Here is a 20,414-nt window from a genome sequence, read left to right on the forward strand (position 1 = left end):
CTCTCTCTCTCTCTCTCATGAGTGTGTGTGTGTGTGTGTGTGTGTGTGTGTGTGTGTGTGTGTGTGTGCTTGTATATGTATGTGAGAACCTGAAGGTGAGCCCAGGGTCTGCGTGGTCCAGTTGGTACAAGGATCCCACATTGTTTGACTCTCATGTAGACAAGTATAATGTTGTTGGGGTGACCAGCATATAAACATTGGGACACGAGAGAACTATTTACAAAGCCAACAGTTTTGACTGATTTATGTGAATTAGGGCAGATTTGAGAGCACACTTAAGAGATTTAAACTGTGTTTGAGAAAATTTTATATATATATATATGTATACACACACACACACACACACACACATCATATCCCTGTACACCCCTTGGTTGGTGGTCTATTTTCTGGAAGCTCTGGGTCATCAGCCAGCATATGTTGTTCTTCCTATATCGCAAGACCTCCTCTGTCACAGGACATCCATTGTTTAAGCACCACCACTACCTCAGGAAGTCCACTGTCTGTGTGTCAACTCCACTGTTACAGGACTTCAAGTGTCTCAGTATCTCAACTATCACAGGACTTCTACTGTGCCGGAGCTCAAGTGTCTTACAACGTCCAATGTCATAAGATCATCAGTGTCACAAGAACTCCATTGTCTGAGGAACTGCACTGTCCAAACAACACTATGATTGCAGGACATCCACTGTGGAAACACCTCTACTATAGTAGGGCCTCCACTATCCATATATCAACTCGACTGTCACAGATCACCCATTGCTGCAGGACCTCCACTGTCACAGGACCTCCACTGTAGGAACACTACAACTGTCGCAGGATCTCCAGTGTCTTATAACCTGCTCTATCCCAGGACTTCCACTGTTGTAGCACCACCATGGTCACAGCAACTACACTGTTTCAGGACATCAACTGAAGCAGGACCTCCAATGATGCTCCAACTTCTCTGTCACATGATCTCTACAGTTACAGGAATACACCTGTATCATCAATTCCAACAGCTGGACCTCAGTTGTCACAGGACCTCCACTGTAGCCGAACCTTCAATTTTGCAGCACCTCCACTGTAGGTAGAATGACCTCCCCTATCGCAGTGCCTCCACTTTCAAAGGACCTTCACTGTCACAGAACCTGCACAATTTCAGTGCCTCTGCTGTTGCAGGACCTACCTCTTCACAGGATCTGCACTGTTGCAGCAACTCTAATTGCACTTTTACAAAGGCATTACTGGTTATTAGATTTGAGGCTGAATGGAATGTGATGTTACTTTCGCAAACATAAGAATTTGTTCTGTGCCTCTTGTGATTAATGCCACATGTGCTAGGACCAGTAACTTATGGAAAGATTCCATGAGGTCATAGCACTCTCCACCTCACCTTGTGGAAACTGGTGTTTTCAGAGGATGATAAACTTCAGGTGAAGGGATGCAGTCAGCAAGACCACGCTCTAGAGTGGGGTACACAGCGGTCATATTGAGTCCCTGCTGGGAAGAAATCCAGAAGAGGGAGAAGGCTTGGGTTAGAGGAAGAATCGTAAAATATTTAGAGAATATAAGAAGGTAAGAATTATGGGGAACTGGAAAACAGGGACAGAGGAAGAATGAGCACAGAGCAAACTGGGATGGACAAAGCACAAATGTACCTGGGTTGTGCCTTCTGCATGTTCTCTGGACGATCGCCTTGTGCCTCATTTCTGGGAGAACACTCTCTTCTCCCCATATAAAGTTTGTTTCTTGAAAGAAAGCAGCAACACAACTTCATCAGTGAATTCCCTATTGAAATTTGTTCGTTCCTTCAAAGCCTCTGGGAAGGCCCTAGCTGGGGAAAGTTCTCTCTGCTGAGAAACAGCAGGAAAGTAGGTTGTCCTCTGTGTTCTCATTGCTACTGCTCTTCTAAGTGTGGTTGATTGTTGATTGAAGACACAGGGCACTTCCAGCATGTATGTATGCTTTATTCAGTGTGGGTGGCATTGGCTGTATCCTGAAAAGAAGGGCAGACCCTTCTGCCTCCTCTTTGACTAGGCTTAAGATCATAGTCAGACACTTAACCATTGGAAGATGAGACCAATGTGTCTACAGTGTACTCACTTCTATTCCTCTTTAGTCCTAGAGGGAAATCAGTGCCATCAGCAAGGGTGGGGAATGGGGCCCTAACTGGACAAACTTGCTGAGCCTGGGTTATGCAGCCATGCCGGTGAATAGCTTCCCCTTACATTAAGTAATAAGATGCCATGCTCTGGTTGTACCTTCCCTGATACAGTGAATCTATAATCTCTTGGCCTCAAAACCCAATATATTACATTGCTTTCACAAGTGGAGTGTCTGGCATGAGAGGGATCATTTCCTCATAGGGATTTGGGAACCACTTACAGTCTTCATTGAGCATGGGTGTGTCATCACCTATGTGACTGTTAGCCCATATCTGTGATTCACTGTCATTAGGAGGCTAAGCTGCCTCTTCTGACACCCCACAGTGGGCCGGATACACACCACTCACAACCTGTCTCCTCAGCTCTTGTATGACAAAATGTAACCCTACTCCTAAGTCCATATGTTGGGTTTATTTTGTTTTTGGAACATCCTAACGTTTTCCTAGGAAGAGATCAGGTGCACCATTAGGATAAGCACCATGCTGCCAGTTCAGCATTTGCCCAAATTTGACTTGCCTTGAAGGCCAAAGTTGATGATTTTGACTTTTCCATTCTTCTCTAACAGAATATAATCTGGTTTCAGGTCACTGTGTACTTTTACAGTGCCCATAGCCGTAGATTAAGCCTGCTAATATTTACCCAAATATTTCCTTGACCCTGTACTCCTCTAAGGGGAAAGACTTTCAAATGTATTTGTAAAGCTGTAAAATTTCAACCAGTTTCATGATAAGTTATTAGACTTGTCTCAGACTCAATTGGAGAAGCAAGATGATGTTGGGGTGGATGAAAATCTTCATTATATTTGCCATGGTCATGTTTGGCTGGCACCATTGCTTCTTCTTTGCATGCACTTTGATAACCCCTGTAGCAGAACTTCCACTGTCCCAGCACCTGCACTATCCCAAGATCTCCACTCTCACCAGACCAATATTGCAGTAGGACGTCTGCGGTCAGGCAACTCCACTGTCTCAGACCCTCCAAATTGCAAGACCTTTACGGGCATTGGAAGTTACTGTCCCTAAACTTCCACTGTTGGAGTACCTCAACTGTAACAAGGATCTCTATCATTGCAGAACCCCCTTGTCATATCACCTCTACAATTAAAAGAAGTCCACTGTCAAATGACCTCCAGTGTCTCAGCCCCTCCACTGTTGCAGGATCTCTACTGTCTCAGGATCACTACTGTTGCAGGACCTCCCCTCTCTCAGCAGCTCCAATTTGCAGGAGCTCTCCTATCAGAGGACATTTACATTTTCTGTACTTCCAGTGTCACAGCACCTCAACTGTTAAAAGAATTTCCATACTCACAAGACCGCCAATGTCTCAGTAACTCCACTGTCCTAGGACCTTTATGTTATAGGACTTCTGCTGACACAAGATGTCCACTGTTGCTAGACTTCCACTGTTATAACCACTCAACCATTACAAGGACCGCAATTTTGGCATGACCTCCACTGTCCCATCCCCTCCAGTGTCATAGGACCTCCACTCTCACAGGATAATCCACTGTCTCAGCAAGGCCAATTTTCAGGACCTCTACTAGGACAGGATATCCATGGTAGCTGGACGTACAATGTTGAAGTAACTCAACTGTTGCAGGACCCACAGCGTTGCAGGACATGGACCCTCTCAGCTTCTAGAATTTGCAGGACCTCTACTGGCACAGAAATCCCACTGTTGCTGGAGATCCACTATCATTGAAAATGCGTTGTCTCATGATATTCACTGTTGCTGGACCAATAGTGTGGCAGCACCTCCATTTTATCGAAACCCCTCCACTGATGCAGGATCTCCACTTTTGTCGTACCTTCACTGTCCAAGCAAACCAACTATTTCAGGATCTCCAGTGTCTCAGGGCATTCACTAATGCCCGTCCTCCAACGTTGTAGGATATCCACTTTCTCAACAGCTACACTTTGGCAGGACCTCTATTGGCAGAGAAAGTCCACTGTTGCTGGACCTCCACTGTCAGTGCAAATGCACTCATTCAGGACCTCTACTTTTCTAAGGACCTCTAATATTGCAGGACCTCTAATGTCCCAGGACCTCAAGTGATGCAGCACCTCCTTTGTCCCATCACCTTTACTGTCCCAGAACCTCCACTTTCCCAAGACCTATTCTGTTGCAGGGCCTCCAAAGTTGGAAGAACTGCACTGTATCAAGACCTCAACTATTGCAGGACCTCCACCATTTTAGGAACACAAAAGTTACACTGTCCATCACCTTCACTCTCTTAGCACCTCCACTCTCACAGGACCTACACTGTTGGCAGGAACTCCAATGTCTATGCAACTGCACTGTCTCAGGACCTCAATGATCCAGAACCTCCAATGGTGCAGGACCTCCACTGTCATGGACCTCCACTGTCTCAGGACATCCACTCTATCACCACCTAGACTTTTGCAGGACCTCTACTGGCCCAGGATCTCCATTGTTGCTGGTCTTACATTGTCTAAAGACCTCTACTATCGCAGAAATGCCACTGTTGTAGAACCTTCACTGTCACAGGGCCTCCACTGTCCAAGACCTCCACTGTTGCAGAACATCCACTCTTGCAGCATGTGCATTGTCTCCTGACCTCCACTACGGCAGTCAAATCTCCACTGTATCGTGACTTCCACTCGTGCAGGTCTTCCAATGTTGCATGACCTCCAATGTGAAAGTAACTCCACTATCTCAGTGCCTCCACTGTTACAGGACCTACACTGTCAGAGGATCTGCACTGCTGCACCAGCTCCACTGTCACATTTTTGAAAGCATTGCTTGTTGTTAGTGTTGAGGCTTCATGAAATGTGATGCTACCTCTGAAAAGTTAAGAATTTCTTCTTCAGCTCTTGTGATTAATGTCCAGATGTGCTAGATCAGTAGCGCCTAGAAAACTCAATGAGCCGATAGCCTTCGAAGCCTCACTTTGTGGGTTCTGTTGTCTTTTGGGAGTGCTAAAGTCCAGGTGAAGGCATGCGGTCAGAAGGATAACTCTAGTGTGGGGTACACATCAGTTGTGTTGAGTTCCTGCTGGGAAGGGTAGAAATCCAGAACTGAAAGAAGGCTTAGGGTGGAGTAAGAATCATACAATGCTAGAATAGGTGAAACAGAAACAATTTTGCAGAAATGGAAACCAGAGACACAGGAGGAACCAGCACAGAACAAACTGGGTAGGACAAAGCACAAAGGTACCTGCGCTGAGCCTGCCTGCTGCTTGTTCTTTGGATGTACTCTAGCCTTTATTTCTCAGGAGAGACACTGTGCTGTCCCAGGAGAGTTTTCTTGCTTCATTGAGCACAGGAATACTGCTTGATTTGGATATTCCTAATTTCTTGGTCCACCCTGTAAATCATCTGAGCATGCTCCTGCTTGGGACAGTCTTGCCCTCTCCTGAGGCCCAGAGGGATAATAGGATGTCTTCTGTGGTTTCATTGCTGCTTTCGTTCTCCCTGAGGCTGCTTGTTGACTGAAGGCAGAAGACACCCTGCCATGTATGTTTTGGCCAGTGTGCTGTCACCTGGAGTGGCCTGAAGAAAAGGCCAGTCCCAGTGGTTCTTCTGAATCTTCTATGACTAGAGTTATGGACATAGGCATAAACGAGGCCATGGGGAATGACAAGTTCAATGTGCCAATGGTGGGTTGGTTTCCACTCCTCTGAAGTCCTAGAGGGAAAGCAGCATAATCTTTAAGGGTAGGGAATGGAGCCCTAACTGGACTCAATGAGGGAGCCTGGTTGTGAAGCCAGCACCTGGATAGCCTGCCCTTTCAGTAAGCCATTGGACGCCATTATCCGTTAATAATTTTTTTTTGATTTAAAGAATCTTTATTTCTTGGGCTTAGAACTGAATATATTACATCACTTCCACAATTCTAGGGTGTGGCCTGAGGTATCATTTCCTCATAGGGATTTGGGAAACCCTCCCATTATTTGAAGCAAGGTTGCATTATGAGGTTTGTGACTGTCAGCCTATATCTGGGGTTTACTGTGATTAAGAGATAATGATGATGGTTGACCATCATAAACGTTGACAAAGAGGAGTTCAGGGGCAACAGAAGTGTAAGCACCAGAGTGGTGCTTCAGCATTTGCCCTGGTTCAACTCGGGTACTAAGGCGAAATTCGATTATTTTGTTTTTTTCCATTAATATCCAAGATAAATACTATTTGGCTTCAGGTCCCTGTGAAATATTGTGTGCCCAGGGCAGTAGTTCATCACTGCTAATATTTGCAATATATTTTACTGACTTGTCCTGCTTTAGGTAGCCATACTTTTGGATGTATTTGTAAAACTGTTGAGCTTCAACAAGCTCCAAGACAAGATATAATATTGTTTTGGTCTCAATTATTTGAAGAAGCCACGTGATGTTGGGGTTGTCACCCATTATCATCACTGCCATGGTCATTACTGGCTGGCATTATTATTTCTCCATTACAAGGACTTTGACAGCCACTGTCACAGGACCTAATCTGTGGTAGAACCTCCACTCTCAGGCAACTCCACTTTCTAAGGACCTCCAAATTGCAGGACCTCCCCTGACATAGAATGTACATTTTTGCAGGACTTTCACTCTTGTAGCAACTCAACTCTTAAAAGACATCCACTTTAGCAAGATTTCCAGTGTCTTAGCACCTCCCTTCTTGAAGGACCCCCACTATTGTAGGACCTCCACTGTTGCAGCACATCCATTCTCTCAGCATCTAGAATTTTGCAGAATGTCAACTGGCATAGAAAGTCCACAGTTGCTGGTTCTTCAATGTCATGATAAATCCACCGTATCAGGACCTTCACTGTTGCAGGACCTCCAGTGTTGAAGCACATACACTGTTTCAGGGCCACCACTATCACAGGACCTTCTCTGTCACAGGATCGCCACTCTCTCAGCACTTATGCAGTCACAGGACCTTCATTGCTTTGGACCTCCACTCTTGGAGAACCTCCACTGGTCAAGCACATCCACTATCTCAGAAACTCCAGTGTCTCGGGACATTCACTGTTGCAGGATCTCCCATGTCTTAGCACACTTATTTTTGCAGGACCTCCACTCTCCCAGACTCATCTCTACTGTCTCAGGACCTACACTATAACTGTTGGACCTCTAATGTCACAGGACCTCAAATGACACTGGATCTCCACTGTCCAATCACCTTAACTGTCCCAACTCCTTCACTGTCGCAGGACCTACACTGTTGCAGGACCTCCAATATCGGACCAATTTCCTGTCTCAGGGACCTCCAATGTTGCATGACCTCCACTGTTAAAAGATATCCACAGTTGCAGGATAGCTAGTAGAGTTTTGCAGGACCTGTAGTGGCCCAGGACCTCCATTGCTGATGGTCCTCCACTGTCTCAGTACCTTAACTAACACAGAACCTCCACTGTTGCAGCACCTCCACTGTCCTAGGATGTCCACTATTGCAGACAACCTCAGTCTTAAGTACCTCCATTTTTGAAGGACCTCCATGGTGCAGGACCCCCACTCTTAGAGTGCCTCCATTGTTGTAGCACCTCCACTGTCCCAGCCTCATCTCCACTGTCTCAGGACCCATATTATTGCAGGATCTCCAATGTTGCTGGACTTCTACTGTTGCAGTACCTCCAGTGTTGCAGGACCTACACCGTAGCAGGATCTGCACTGTTGCACCAATTCTACTTTCACATTTTGTTGACATTGCTGGTTATTAGATTTGAGTCTTAATGGAATGGGATATTACTTTTGAAAACACAGGAATTTTTTCTGCATCACATGTGATTGATGACCACATATTCTAGGACTGATACCCCTGGAAGATTCCATGAGCCCTTAGTCCACCAGTCTTCACCTGGTCGGAGGTGTTGTGTTTTGGGAGAAGTTGAATCCAGGTTAAGGGATGGGATCAGCAGGACACAGTTCTGTAGAGTGGGCTACATATCAGTCATAGTGAGTCCCCTCTGGGATGAGTAGAAATCCAGAACTGAGAAAATGCTATTACAGGACCTCCATTGTCTAAACACCTCCACTATTGCAGAACCTCCACTGTCCATACATCAACCAGCTCCACTGTCCCAGAGCCTGAGATGTTGAAGAATCTCCACTGTCACAGGACCTCCATTGCTGCAGGACCTCCACTGTCACAGGACCTCCAATGACTCAGCAACTACACTTTTGTAGGACCAGCATTGGCACAGGATAAGCACTGTTGGCAGGCCCTCCACTAGCCTATAACCTCCACTGTCCCAGAACTTCCACTGTTGTAGCACTACCAGGGTCAAAGCAACTACACTGTTTCAGGACATCAACTGAAGCAGGACCTCTAATGATGCTGCAGCTTCACTGTCACAGGATCTCTACATTTACAGGAATACCACTGTGTCAGCAATTACAATTTTGCAGGACCTCAGTTGTCACAGGACCACCGCTGTAGCCAAATCTTCAATTGTGCAGCATCTCCACTGTAGGTAGAATGACCTCCCCTATCGCAGCGCCTCCACTTTCAAAGGACCTTCACTGTCCCAGAACCTGCACTATTTCAGTGCCTCCACTGTTACAGGACCTACCTCTTCACAGGATCTGCACTATTGCAGCAACTCTAATTACACTTTTTCAAAGGCATTACCAGTTATTAGATTTGAGGATGAATGGAATGTAATGTTACTTTTGAAAACATAAGAATTTGTCCTGTATCATTTGTGATTAATGGCCACATGTGCTAGGACCAGTAACCTATGGAAGATTCCCTGATCTGATAGCTCTGTAGCCCTCATCTTGTTGAAGCTGTTGTGCTTAGAGGGTCATACAGTTCGGGTGAAGGGATTGGATCAGCAAGACAACTCTGTGGAGTGGAGTACAATTAAGTCGTATTGAGTCCCAGCTGGGAAAAGGAGAAATCCACAAGACGGAGAAAGCTTGTGGTGGAGGAAGAATCGTAAAGTACTTAGAGAGTATAAGAAGGTAAGAATTGTGGGGAAATGGAAAACAGAGCCAAAGGAGGAATGACCACAAAGCAAAGTGGGAGGGGTAAAGCACAAAGGTACCTCGGTTGTGCCTTCTGCTTGTTCTCGGGGTGCTCTCGCCATGCCTCATTTCTGAGAGAACACTGTTCTGCCTCATGTAAGGTTTCTTTCTTGATGTAAAGCAGAAACACAACTTCAGGGATTCTCTCATCTTCTTGGTCCATCCTTTAAGTCCTCTGGGAAGGCCCCAGCTGGGGAAAGGCCTGCTCTCAGCTGACAAACACCTGGAGAATAGGTTGTCCTTTATGTTCTAATTGGTGCTGCTCTTGTAAGTGTGTCTGCTTGCTGAGTAAATGCAGGGAAACCTCTGTCATGCATGTATGCTTTGTCCAGTGTGGCTGTCATCGGAAGTGTCCTGGAGAGAAGTGCAGTCCAGTGACTCTTCTGCTTCCTTTTGACTAGCCTCATTATTATAGGCAGACATTAGACCCTTGGAAGATGAGGAGACCAATGTGTCTATGGTGTTCTCAATTCTACTCCTCTTCAGTCCTAGAGGGAAATCAGTGCCATCACAAGGGGTAGGGAATGTTTGCCATAACTGGACAAACTTGCTGACCTTGGGATCTGCAGCAATGCCCATAGAGAGCCTGCCCTTACAGTAAGCAATGGGATGCCACGGTCTGGTAATATTTTCTTTGATGTAATATATCTATAATACCTTAGGCTCAAAACCCAAAATATCCAATTGCTTCCACATTAGCAGTGTCTGGCATGAGGGGGATCAGTTCCTCCAAGGATTTGGGAACCACTTCCAGTCTTCATTGACCAGGGGTACATCACTACTTCTATGACTATCAACCCATATCTGGGGTTGACTGCCATTAAGATGCTACACAGATCTCCAGCTCTTCGGACATCCCACAGTGGGCAGGATACACACCGGCCACAACATGTCTTCTCACCTTTTTATAACAACTGAGTCAAATCCTACAACAGTGAAATATAAGCCTACTCCTTAACTCAAATATTGTTCTTTGTTCCATTACAATGTTTGCCTAGGATGTAATAACAGGCATCAAAATTGTAAACACCGTAGTGCCAGCTCATCGTTTTCTCAGGTTCAACTTTGCTAGGAAAGGCCAAAGTTGATGATTTTGACTTTTCCGTTCTTGTGTAACAAAATATCACTCGATTTCAAGTCTCCGTGAACTACACCATGCCCATCACAGTATATCGAGTCTGCTAATATTTGCCTAAATATTTCCCTGACCTTGTCTTCCTCGAGGTGGCAAGACTTTCAGATGAATTTGTAAAGCTATAGAATTTCAACCATGAGAAGGTATAGATGTGTCTCAGACTCAATTACTTGGTGAAGCAATATGATATTGGTGTGGATGAATATCTTCATTATATTGGCCATGCTCTTGTCTGACTGGCACCCTTGCTGCTTCTTTGCATGCACTTTGATAACCACAGTAGCAGGACTTTCACTGTCCCAGACACTGCACTATCCTAAGACCTCCCTTGTCACAGGACCTCCACTGTGGTAGTACCGCAGCTGTCAGGAAACTCCACAGTCTCATTACCTCCAAACTGCAAGATCTCTACTGGCACAGGAATTGTACTGCCCCTGGACTTCCACTGTCACAGCACTTCAACTGTTACAAGGACCTCTACTGTTGTAAGACCTCCTATATCACAGCACCTCCACGGTGACAAGGACCTGCATTGTCAAAAGACCTCCAGTGTCTCAGCCCCTCCACTGACTCAGGACTTTCAAATTGCAGGAACTCTACTAGCACAGGTCATCCACAGTTGCAGTTCCTCAACTGTTATAAGGACCTCCATTTTTGCAGAACCTTCAGTGTCCGTGCACCTTCACAGTCTCAGCAACGCCAACTTGCAGGACCTCTACTAGCACAGGATGTCCACAGTAGGTATACTTACACTGTTGCATTACCTCAATTGTTGCAGGACCTCCGATGTGGTAGGACATCCACATTTTCCGCAGCTAGACTTTTGCAGGACCTCTACTGGCCCAAAAAAATTCCTCTGTTCTGGACCTCCACTGACAGTGCAAATGTACTGTCTAGGACCTCCACTGTTGCAAGACCTCCAATGTTGAAGGATGTCCATTGTTTTAGGACATTCCCTGTCAAAGAACCTCAACTGACACACAACCTCTGCTTTTGTAGGATTTTCACTGTCCTAGAAAACCAAGTATTGCAGGAATTATAAACTTGGAGCAACTGCATTGTAATAGGACATTTACTCTTGCAGGACCTGCAGTGTGGTTGCACCTCCATTTTAGCCAGGTCTCAACTGTACCAGGCTCATCTCTGCTGAATCAGCACCTCCAATAGTGCAGGACATCCAATATTGCAGGTCTTCAAAAATCCCAGGACCCCAATTGATGAAGGACTTCCAATATTGCAGGACCACAATAGTCACAGGTCCTCCACTGTCCCATCACTTTTATTTCTCCCAGCACCTCCACTCTCACATGGCCTACAATGTTGCCTAAACTCCAATGTCTGAGCAACTACACTGTCTCAGGACCTCGATTGTTCCAGAACCTCCAATGGTGCAGGACCTCCACTGTCACCAGATCTCCACTGTCTCAGAACATCCACTCTATCACCGACTAGACTTTTGTAGAACCTCTCCTGGCATAGCATCTCCATTGTTCCCAGCCTTACATTGTCTCAAAACCTCCACTATCACAGGAGTGCCACTGTTGTAGAACCTCCACCGTAACAGACCTCCACTGTTGGAGGACCTCCCCTGTCTAAACACATCCACTATTGCAGGACCTCCACTGTCTAAGGAATTCCGCTGTTCCAGGACATCCACTCTTGCAGCACCTTCATTGTCTCTGGACTTCCACTGTACCAGTCCCATCTCCAATGTCTCAGGACCTCCACTCTTACAGGACCTCCAATGTTCACAACCTCAAATACAAAACTGCACTATCCCAGTGCCTCCACAGTTGCAGGCCCCAAACTGTCACAGGATCTGCACTGTTTCATTAATTCCCCTGTCCCTTTTTTGAAAGCATTGCTGGTTATTAGTTTTGAGGCTTAATGGAATGTGATGGTATTTTTGAAAAATTAACAATTTTTCCTGCACATCTTGTGATTAATTACCAGATGTGCTAGGATCAGTTGCCCCTAGAGGTGTGCACGAGCCCACAGCCCTCTAGACCTCACCTTGTGGCAGCTGTTTTGTTTCGGGGGTGTTACAGTCCAGGTGAGGGCATGGGGTCAGCAGGACAACTCTGTAGTCCGGGGTACACATCAGTCACATTGAGTCCTTGCTGGGAAAAGGAGAAATCCAGAATAGGGAGAAGGCATTGGGAGGAGGAAGAAACAGACAGTACTTACAGAAGTTAAATGGAAACTATTTGCAGAAATGGAAACCAGAGACACAGGACGAATCAGCACAGAGCAAACTGGGCAGGACAAGGCACAAAGGTACCTGGGCTGTGCCTGCCTGCTGCTTGTTCTTTGGATGCTGTGTCTATCCCTCATTTCTCAGGACAGACACTGTCCTGTCCCAGGGGAGTTTTCTTGCATGACGAACAAAAGAACACTGCTTCATTTGGATATTCCTAATTTCTTAGACCATCTCTTAAATCCTCTGGGCCAGGCCATGCTGGGGACAGACTTGCCTACTCCAGAGGCACAGAGAGATAAAAGCAAAGGGTAATCATCATAGTGTTGGTTCTGTATTTGCCCTATATCAACTTGGTTCATAAGGCCAAAGACCATGACTTTGACTTTTCCTTTCTTGTCCAAGAAAATATCATGTATTGTCTTCTGTGTTGTCATTACTGCTTCTGTTCTCCCTGAGACTGCTTGTTGACTGAAGGCAGCAGACACTCTAGCATGTATTCTTTGTCCTGCATGGGTGTCATCTGGAGTGCCTGGAGGAGAAGGCCAGTCTCAGTGGTTCTTAATCCTCTATGACTAGCGTTATGGACATAGGCAGAAACGAGGCCAGGGGGGATGACAAGTCCAATGTGCCAATGGTGGGTTGGTTTCCACTCTAAAGTCCTAGTGGGAAAGCAGCATAATCATAAGGGTAGGGAATGGAGCCAGTCTGAGACTGGTTGTGAAGCCAGGCACTTGGATAGCCTGCCCTTCCAGTAAGCAATTGGGGGCCATGGTCTGGTTATACTATCTTTAATATAAAGATTCTTTATATCTCGGGCTTAGAACTGAATATATTTTATTACTTTCCTCCCATTCTTTGAAGCAGGATTGCGTTATTACATCTGTGATTGTCAGCTTACATCTGGGGTTTACTGTTAGTAATAGAAAATTATGATGGTTGACCATAAACATTGACAAAGAAGAGTTCAAGGGCACCAAAATTGTAAGCACCATAGTGCCGGTTTAGCATTTGCCCTGTTCAATTGGGGTACTATGGATAAAGTTGCTGATTGTTCCTTTTCCATTGCATTCCAACATTATATTATATGGCTTCAGGTAGCTGTGAAACATTGTGTGCCCATGGCAGTAGATCATCACTGCTGTTCTTTGCAAAATATTTTCCTGACCTTGTCCTGTTCTAGGTAGCCATACTTTTGGATGAATTTGGAAAGCTGTTGACCTTCAACAAGCTCCATGATGAGACATAATTTTGTTTTGCTCACAATGACTTGAAGAAGTGAGATCATGTTGAGGTGGTTACCCATTATCATTACTGCCATGGTCATTACTGGCTGGCATCATTGCTTCTACATTAGCAGGACTTTGATGTCCACTATGCAGCAACTCCACTGTGATAGATACTCTGCTGTCTAGGCAACTCCACTTTCTAAGGACTACAAATTTTAGGACATCTACTAGCACAGGATGTACACATTTGCTGGACTTTCACTGTTGCAGCAACTCAACTCTTAAGGGATGCCCACTGTTGCAGGTTTTCCAGTGTATCAGGCTGCCACTCTTGAAGGACCTTCACTATTGTAGGACCTCCACTGTTGAAGCACATCGATTATATCACCAACTAGAATTTATAGGATGTCAATTGGCACAGAAAGTCCACTGTTGCATGACCTCCATTCTCACTGTAAATCTACTGTCTCAGGACCTCTACCTTTGTAGGACCTCCAGTGTTGAAGGATTTCCACTGTTGCATATCCACCACTGTCACAGGACCTCCTCTGTCACAGGACTTCCACTCTTCCAGGCTCATCTCCACTGTCTCAGGACGTCTACTATATCTCTAGGACCTCCAATGACGCAGGACCTCAACTGACACTGGACCTTCACTCTCCAATCACCTTAACTATCAAAGAACCTCCACTGTCTCAGGACCTTCACTGTTTCAGGGCCTCCAATGTTGGAGCAACTGTACTGCCTCAGGGGCAGGACCTCCATTGTCACAGGGCCTCCACTGTCACAGGATATCAACTCTTTTAGACTTTTGCAGGACTTCTGCTGGCACGTGACCTCCATTGTTGAGGGTTCTCCACAGTTTCATTACTTTTACATTGACAGGAATACCATTCTTGCAGAACCTCCACTGTCCCAGGACCTCCAGTATTACGGACTTCCTCAGTCCAAGTAGCTCCATTATTGAAGGACATCTCTGGTTGCAGGACATCCACTTTTACAGTGCCTCCGTTGTTATAGGACACCCACTGTTCCAGCCTAATCTCCACTCTCTCATTATCTCCAATATTTTATGATTGCCAATAATGGTGGACTTCCATTGTTACAGTAATTCCACTATCTCTGTGCCTACATTGTTTCAGGACCTACACTGACTCATGATAGGCACAGCTGCATCAAGTTCACTTTCAATTTTTATTGACATTGCTAGTTATTATATTTCACCCTTACTGGAATGTGATGTTACGTTTGAAAGCCCAAGAATTTGTTTTTTTAGCACATGTGACTGATTTCCACAGGTTCTAGGACTGTTATCCCCTGGAAGATCACAAGAGCTCATATCCCTCTATTCCTCACCTTGTGGGAGCTGTTGCCTTTCAGAAGGTAATGCAATTCAGGTGAAAGGATAGGATCAGCAAGTGATAACTTTGTAGAGTGGGGTATACATCAGTCACATTGAGTTCCTGATGGGAAGAGGAGAAATCCAGAACAGGAATAACCCTTGGCATAGAGGAAGAATCAAACAGTACTTACAGAAGGTAAGAAGGTACCAATTTTAAAGAAATGGAAATGATAGAGGAAGAACCAGCACAGAGCCAACTGAGTAGGACAAAGCACCAAGGTACCTGGGCTGTACCTGGTCCTTGTTCTTTGCATGCTATCCTTATTCGTTCTTTTTGGGGAGACTCTGTCCTGCCTCTTGTGAAGTTTCTTTCTTGATGTAAAGCCATAACAAAGGTTCATCAGGGAACTTCCCCCATTTCTTCCTCCATCTCTTAAAGCCTCTGCTCCGACACCAGCTGGTGAATATCTTGCACTCTTCTGAAGCACAGACAGAGAATATGTTGTTTTTTCTGTTCTCATTGATGCTGCTCTTCTCCCTGAAGCTGCTCATTCAGTAAATGTGGGAGACAGTGTCTTTTGTCCAGTGTTGGTGTCATCTGGAGTGGCCTGAAGAGAAGGCCAGTCCCACTGGGTCTTCCGCCTACTCTATAACAAGCATTTTGGATAAAAACAGAAGTTAGACCATTGAAAGATGACGAAACTAATGTGCTGATGGTGGGCTGGCTTCTGCTCTTCTTTATTCCTAGAGGGAAAGCAGCATCAGCATCAATGTTAGGGAATGGTGCCATAACTGTTCTCACTAGGTGACACTGTGTTGTGCAGCCATGTCCCTTGATAGCCTGCCCTTGCAGTAAGCAATAGGATGCCATGGTCTTGATATACTTTTTTTGGTACCTGTAGTATCTAGGGCTTGGAACCAAATATATTGTATTGCTTCCACAATTGCAAGTTCTGTCCTGAGTGTGATCAGTTGCTCATAGGGATTTGGGAATGCTTTTCTGTCTCTCTTGAACTAGATTTGCATGATGGCGTCCATGACTGTCAGCCTGTATCTGGGGTTTACTCTCATTAAGAACTTATGCAGGTCATCCAGCTCTTCTCATATCCCACAGGGGGCAGGATTCACACAGGCTACAACCTGACTTCTCAGCCCTTTTATGACTAGTCAAATGAAACCTCTGACTACCATGAAATGTAAGACTACTCATGTCTTCCCTGTGTCATTCTTTGGACTATCATAAAATTTGCCTAGATAGAGCTCCACGGCAGCAAAAGGTAATCATCATAGTGTCGGTTCTTTATTTGCCCTATATCAACTTGGTTCATAAAGCCAAAGACCATGACTTTGACTTTTCCTTTCTTGTCCAAGAAAATATCATGTATTTTGAGGTTTCTTTGAACTATTATGTGACTATGGCAGTAGTTCATGTCTGATAGTATTTACCTAAATGTTTCCCTGGTTTTGTTCTCCACCAACTGGCCAGCTGTTCAGACGTGTCTGTAAAACTGGTGACCTTCAAGTAGCGTCATGACAAGGTATTGTCTTGTTTCAGACTCAATTACTTGGAGTAGTGAAATGATGTTGGAATGGTCAAAAATCATCAGTACATGTGCCATCTTCATTACTGGCTGTCACCCTTGCTTCTTCTTTACCAGCACTTTGACAGCCACTGTAGCAGGACATCCACTGTTCCAGTATGGTAATGACCTAGCACCTCCACTATCACCGTTCTTCCACTCTTGCAGGACCTCCACTCTTGCAGGACCTCCACTCTTGCAGCATCTGCATTTAGTCAGGACCTCCACTGTACCAGTCCCATCTCCATTTTCCCAGGACCTCTACTCATGCTGGTCCTCCAATGTTGCCTGACCTCCAATGTAAAAGTACCTGCACTATCTCATTGCCTCCAGTATTGCAGGACCTACATTGTCACAGGATCCACACTGTTTACTAAGTCCACCGTCACTGTTTTGAAGGAATTGCTGGTTATTATTTTTGAGGCGTAATGGAATGTGATGTTACTTCTGAAAACTTAAGAATTTGTTCTTCAGCTCTTGTGATTAATTGCCAGATATGTTAGGAACAGTTGCCTCTGGAAGATTCCATTAGCCCATAGTAGGCCTCTAGGCCTGACCTTGTGGGAGCTGTTGTATTTTGGGGTGCTCTAAGTACAGATGAAGGCATGGGGTCAGCAGGACAAGTCTGTAGAGTGGGGTACACATCAGTCATATTTAATGCCTGCTGGGAACTAGAGAAATATAGAACAGCAAGAGGGCTTGGCATAGACCAAGAATCATATAGTACTTACAGAAGTTAAAAAGGAAACAATTTTGAACAAATGGAAATCAGAGACACAGGAGGACCCTCATAGAGTAAATTGGGTAGGACTTAGCACAAAGGTACCTGGGTTGTGCCTGCAACTTGTTCTCTGGATGCTCTAACTGTGCTTCATTTCTCAAAAGAGACAAGGTGTTATGCCTCAGGTGAGATTTCTTTCTTGATGGAGAGCAGCAACACATTTCATCAGGACATTTTTTTATGTCTTGTTCCATCCTTAAAGCCTTTTGGATGGCCACTACTGGGGACAGTGTTGCCCTCTCCTTAGGCACAGAGGAATAATAGGTTGTCTTCTGTGTTCTCATTGCTGCTTCTTTTCACCCTGAGGCTGCTTGTTGACTGAAGGCAGAAGACACCCTGGCATGTATGTTTTGTCCAGTGCAGGTGTCCTCTGGAGTGGCCTGAAGAGAAGGCCAGTCTCAGTGGTTCTTCTGAATCCTCTATGACTAGAATTATGAACATAGGCATAAACAAGGCTATGGGAGATGACAAGTCCAACGTGCCAATGGTGGGTTGGTTTCCACTTCTCTGCAGTCCAGGCCTAGTGTGGAAGTAGCATACTCATCAAGGGTAGGGAATGGAGCCATAACTGGAGTAACTGTCTGAGGCTGGTTGTGAAGCCAGGCACCTGGATAGCCTGTCCTTACAGTAATCAGTTGAATGCCATGATCTGCTTAGACTTTCTTTGATATAAAGGAACATTATGTCTTGTGTTTTGAATGGAACATATTGCATTACGTCCAAAATTCCAGGGTGTGGCTTGAGAGGTATCATTTCCTCATAGGGATTTGGGAAATGCTCCCATTCTTCTTTGAAGCAGGGGTGCATTATCATGTCTATGATGGATATATCTGGGTTTGACTGTCATTAAGTTGCTAAGCAGGTCATCTAGCTCTCTTGACACCCAACAGTGGTCAAGATACACACCTGCCACATGTCTTCTCAACTCGTGTATGAAAATAGAGGCAACATTTCCAACTACCTTAAAATGTAAGACTCTAGCATTCATATGTGGTTCTTTGAACTATCATAAATTTATCCTAGGAAGAGTTCATGGGCATCAAAAGTGTTAGCACCATTGTACAGGTTCAGCATTTGCTCTGATTGTCTTGGGTACTAAGGTCAAAGTCAATGATTTTGGCTTTTTGTTTCTTATCCAACATATTATTTGTTTGTCCTGTGATTATTCTGTGCCCCTGAGAGTAGATCCAGGCTGTTAATATTTGCATAAACTTTGCCAGGCCTTGTCCTTCACTATGTAGCTATACTTTGAGATACATTTGTAAAGATGTTGAACCTCACCCAGCTCCATGACAAGGTATCCACTTGTTTTGGTCTCAATTACTTGTAGATGATGTTGGGGTAGATAAACACAATTGTTGTCATTGCCATGGTCATTACTGGATGGCATAAGTGCTTCTTCCTCACAAGGACTTGGAGGCCACTTTATCAGAACATCCACTGTCTTAGCACCTGCTTTTTCCCAACACATCCACTGTACTGTCTGTCCAAGCCTATGTTTTGTTGCCTTGCCCCTGAACTTCCTGCCATTGCAGAAGGAAGTAGGATGACATGGTCTGGTTAATATATTATCTGGTTGAAGTGTCCTTAGTTTCTAGGGCTTAGAACCCAATGTATTCCATTACTTTTTCACATTAGCAGGGTCTGGCCTGAGGGGGATCAGTTGCTCATAGGGATTTGGGAACTGCTTCTAGTCTTAGTTGAACTAGGGTTGCATCATGACCACAATGACTGTTGGCCTATATTTATGGTTGACTATCTTTAAGAGGCTAAGTAGGTCCTCCAGCTCTTCTGACACCCCACCAGAGGCAGCATATACCTCTATTACAGCCTGTCTTCTCAGCTCCAAAATTAAGAGAGAATCAAATGGAAACTTTCTGACTGCCAAAAATTATAAAATTCCACCCAAGGTCCATATTTTGTTCTTTGGAACATAATAAAATTTTTCAAAGAAGAGTTCAGGGACACCAAAAGTATAAGTATCGCAGTGCTGGTTCAGCATTTCCCCTGGGTAGAATGAGGTACTAGGCCAAAGTTCATAATCTTGACTTTTCAATTGATATACAAACCAGCACTCTTTGGCTTCACGTCCCTGTGAAGTATTGTTTGCCCGTAGAAGTGGCTCATCACAGCTATTATTTGCACAATATTTCCCTAGCCTTGACTTGCTCTAGGTAGGCATATTTTGGCACACAGTAAGCAAGATGATCTCCTGGTTTGATTATGCATTGTAATATCTTAGACTCAGAATCCATTATGGTGCAGTTCTTCCACAAATGCAGGGTCTAGCCTGACAGAGCTCAGTCCTTCATAGAGATTTGGGAAAGACTTTCAGTCTTCCTTTAACCAGGGGTACATCATCCCATCTGTGACTGTCAACCTATATTTCATGTTGACTATCATTAGGAGGCTAAGAGGTCCTCCATCTCTTCTGACACCCCGCAGGGGTTAGGATACATACATGCCACAATGGTCTTCTCAATTGTAGTATGAATACAGAGTAAGATCTGACTTTTTTAACTACCATGAAATGTAAAACTCAGGTCCATTTGTCATTCTGTGGACTATCATAAAGTTGCTGAGGAAGAGTTCAGGAGCTCCAAAAGAGAAAGCACCACAGTGCCACTTCAGCATTGCCCTGGTTCAACTAGGGTTCTAAGGCAAAAGTCTATGATTTTGACTTCTCCATTTATGTCCAATGGTAAAATTATCAGGTTTCTGTTCCCTGTGCACTATACCCTGGTCATTTCATTAGCTCACAGTTATGATTATTTGCCTAAATATTTCCCTGCCTTTGTCCTCCCCTAGGTGGCCCCATTTTCAGGTGCTTTGGTAAAGCTGTTGTCCTTCAACAAGTTCTTACTTGCAGAAGTGAGATGCTGTTCAGGTGGTCGACCATCATTGTCTCTGCCTTGGTCATGAGTGTCAGGCACCATTGCTTCTTTAGAAGCGGTTCGATTGCTCTGGGGCTGCCACTGAGTCGAAGGCGTTGCTCCTGTGTCCCATGGTCCTTAAGACTTTGTATTG

At 44.9% G+C, this 20,414-nt stretch overlaps 1 long non-coding RNA gene across 6 annotated transcripts in view; it reads left to right on the plus strand.

Annotated features, from left to right (window-relative positions):
* Positions 1 to 20,414, plus strand: part of LOC134482799 (uncharacterized) — a 79,231-nt gene that overhangs the window by 43,342 nt on the left and 15,475 nt on the right. For all 6 annotated transcript variants that reach the window (XR_010059354.1, XR_010059348.1, XR_010059364.1 and 3 more), the window contains one exon: positions 1 to 20,414. This exon is cut by the window's left edge and continues 15,419 nt beyond it; it is cut by the window's right edge and continues 9,974 nt beyond it. This is a non-coding gene — a long non-coding RNA (uncharacterized LOC134482799).

The sequence above is a fragment of the Rattus norvegicus genome, chromosome 1 (assembly GCF_036323735.1).
Source record: "Rattus norvegicus strain BN/NHsdMcwi chromosome 1, GRCr8, whole genome shotgun sequence".
NCBI classification, from domain to species: Eukaryota; Metazoa; Chordata; class Mammalia; order Rodentia; family Muridae; genus Rattus; species Rattus norvegicus.